Consider the following 3,822-nt stretch of genomic DNA (forward strand, 5'->3'; position numbering starts at 1 on the left):
TATGTCAGAAGAAATACTGTTGTGAACACTTGTAATACAAAATGTAAGAGAAAAAAGACATTGAGAACAAAAGGATGATGTCAAAGAACTATCTGTGTTGAGTCAAACACTATAGAACTTTGGCTCCTGGGTATGTGACAGGGTAAAAAATTATAATAATTTTAGTAAAGGGAATAAAACTGTGAGTGAATTATGTGATAAATGTGATGATATTCTAGACTCTATGAGGAAACATTTTCCATAATTTCAAATATTCTAAGACTACTAATGACTTGTGTCTTGGTATATTTTATAATAAGTCTTGGTATATTTTATAATAAGTTAACAAAATAAAGCAGCATGAATAATTTGCCGAAAACCAGAAATCTGTTTCCATATACAACTTGAGGCTCGGAAATTCAAGATCAAAGTGCTATTATCTACCATTGGTCATGACAGAAGTAGAGAGAACAAGAAAAGAGCTCATAAAATTAAAAATGATTTTATTCTTTGCTAATTCATTGGACCTCTCTTGATATAAACACCTCTCGTTAGGCCCCACTTGCCAATATTGTTGCACAGGAGCTTACATTTGCGGCACATGCTTTTTTAGTAACACATCCAAAACAGCTTTCCACTTGCGTCACCAAAATTGCTATCATTCTCCCATGCAAAGCACATTTATTCATTTCAAATATTCCCCCAAAATTAACTTGTCCAAAAAGTAACTGAATGTCCAGAGTCTTATCAAGATCACATAACAGTGAGATTGTAGCAAATTCCACTGTAGTAGTGCACCTATAAATCAAATACACCACCTACATTCAAAATATAATGGTGAGTCAGGCACAGGAAAGATACTCCCACTCCAAACAGCGGAAATACTCAGGAAGAAACGATAACAAATCTCAAGAAAAAAGAAATTTTGGTTAACAATACTAAATCCTAAGGCTAACAATAATCTTTGATTCCAGGACTTGATTTTCAGTTACACACTGAGACGGATTGGACACTACAGTAATATCACCAATGCCTACTGGTTTCAACTTTTGGAGTGTTAACATGGGCTGCACCTGCTCCCACTTGAACCACAGTTGGGACATCTGAGATATATAACGCTATAATGTGCGGTCCAGGGGAACCATCTGTAGCAAACCTATGGTGGGGCTCTAAACCATCTCCCAGAACTGTTCTGCTATCTGACAGTTCATTACCTCTTCCTTAGTTTTTGCCTTGGAAATACTTTATATATATTAATGTTCTTTAAAAGGGCTGTGAGTCTTTCAATCTCTAGGTTCTCTATCTCTCAGTGATAAATTTTAATATTCAAATCATTTACTTACTCACATATTACTATATTCAGTCAAAGGAATCCATGTACCAACCAGAATGCTTTCTTGTTAACATATTTCTTTTGCCAAGTATCCTAGTTCTTTGCGCTTGAATGCCATCCTCCATGAAGTCCACACTCATGGACACAATTCACCAAAGTTCTTTTACATTTTGCGTCAAAGATGGACCTTACTGAAGACTCCAATATTCATTTTGCCTGTGTTCAATACTGACATCATCAGAACTGTGTTTTTGAAACTTCTAACTGCTCATATTCAGATGACCACTTCTTAAGTCAGCTCTTTAAACTTCCATTATTTCCCCACAGGATTTTTTTGCTTTCATAGCCCTCATCAGAATTGCTGTTAATATTCTGCTAATGGCACATTAGTCTTCAAAGAGTGTGCTCCAGACTTGTTCAGTTTCTGAATATTATCCAGGTTCAAAATTGTCTCCCCATTCTCACAAATTTGGTACAGTAATGTCCACTTCTGGTACCAATTTTCCATTTTATTCCATTTTATACTGCCACCACAAAATAGCACACTCTGGATAATCCATTTTCTTACAGTTCTGGTGGCCCAAATTATGAGTTCAAAGGGATAGTATCTGGTGAAGATCTTGCCATGTCATCCCATTGAACAATGGCAAAGAAGGTATAGGATAGAAAAAGATAGGGCCCATTGCAGCAATTCCTTGCACAAACAGAATCATTCCGTTCAAGAAAGCAGTCATCAGAACCAACCCTGCTGCAGTGATAATTTGGTTTCCAGTACATGGTGTGTGTGTGTGTGTGTGTGTGTGTGTGTGTGTGTGTGTGTGTGTGTGTGTGGGTGTATGTGTAAGGGACATCAAACCATAGCAACTTGTTTTATTGTTACTTGATGCTATCAATTTTTATAGCTGTAATTGGGGAAAAAAAAGCTATATTTCAAATACAATCTAGGGAACTTCCAGATAGAAATAGCATACTGAACAGTTTTGTTTTTATTCTCCTAAGGTAGTACTGCCATGGAATTCGTGTCTATGAAAAACTTCTGTAGCTTTTCAGTGAATAGGTTGTTAATATAGACAGCTAAAGAGGACACTAGATGCCTAAAGGAATATTTTCATACATGAAAGCTTTCCCTAAAACTACCTTTACCCATGTCAAACATATACAAATTTCCCTTAAAATTAATGAAACCTGATTGGGCATTGTGGCACAGCAAGTTCAGCTTGAATCCCACATAGGAGTGCTAATGCTCTATGGGAATGAGCGATGGTGAATTAAGTACCTCGATTGCTGTCACCCCCGTGGGAGACCCAGATGAATTTTGTGGGTCCTGGCTTCTTCTTGGCCATTCCCTGACTGTTGCAGTCACATTGGCATGAAGATTCTTTCTCTCTGCCTTTAAAATTCACATATACATAAATAAGTAACTATTTAAAGATGATTGAAAACTGAACAAGGTTTTTACAGTTATAGTTTTTTTTTTACATTATGTAAAAGTTCAAACTTCAAGAATTTAATGTGACAAGGATAAATGGTGGCATCACCAACTCTAAAAATTAGTGTCTAAATTATCTATGTTTTTACCCAGTCCCTTTCCAACTTCATTCTACCTGGTATTATTGTGAGTTAAATCACATAATTACATTATATGATATTTAAATGTATGAATCTCCAAGACAAGGGGTGCTTTATATTTAAAAACAATGCAATGATCACATTAAAGTTAACAATGATTTTTTCATTATCATCACATATGCACTTAGTGTTCAACTTTTCCTCCTATTCTCATAAATGCCACAATGTATTCTAATGACTTTTTTATGTTCATGCATAAGGAGTCTCCTGAGATTGTGTTATGGCTTGTTTTTAGTGTAAAACATTATTTTTAATCTTTTTAACAATTGCCACTGCCCCTGTGCACAGATCTTTCAGTGAACTATATGAAATATTTGTCAAAGTAAGAAAAAAAAAAGCAAATCAAAACAACAACAACCAAAACAACTGGAATGTTTTTTGATAATGTAAGTAAGGCTTAACAAGGAAATTGGAAACAAAAAAATGAAGATGAAAGCTTTATTTCTCTGGTGTCACTTCCCATTGTTTTGCGACACGGGCAAAATATTATCTATGTCCAAATGCCTCTCCACTTCAATAATGGTTGCAGAAAAAAACAAATTTCCATTTCCTTCTAAATTCCTTAACATTGCCCTCCTTTCAGTGCCCTAACATAGCAGGATATGAACTCCGCTGCTCTGGTATGGAGAGCAAATTGAAAATGAAAGCAGTTTGGCCCATCCCAGATGTCCTGAATTAACCTGTCTATTGAAGCTAAATTTATCTGGAATTTTTAATTCTTACTATTAATGTTAATAAGTTTGTCTGATTTTTCTGCTATAGCTGAGAACTCAGACTGTTGGCTTTAGAATAATATATTATATGTGTATGTTTCTGTAACTGAGAAATGGAATGATTGTTGAAAATATGGAGTGTAAACTCTAGGGGTCAAAATTTCATTA

The sequence above is a fragment of the Ochotona curzoniae genome, unplaced genomic scaffold (genome assembly GCF_017591425.1).
Source record: "Ochotona curzoniae isolate NIBS_2020 unplaced genomic scaffold, NIBS_Ocur_1.0 scaffold_1852, whole genome shotgun sequence".
Lineage (NCBI taxonomy): Eukaryota > Metazoa > Chordata > Mammalia > Lagomorpha > Ochotonidae > Ochotona > Ochotona curzoniae.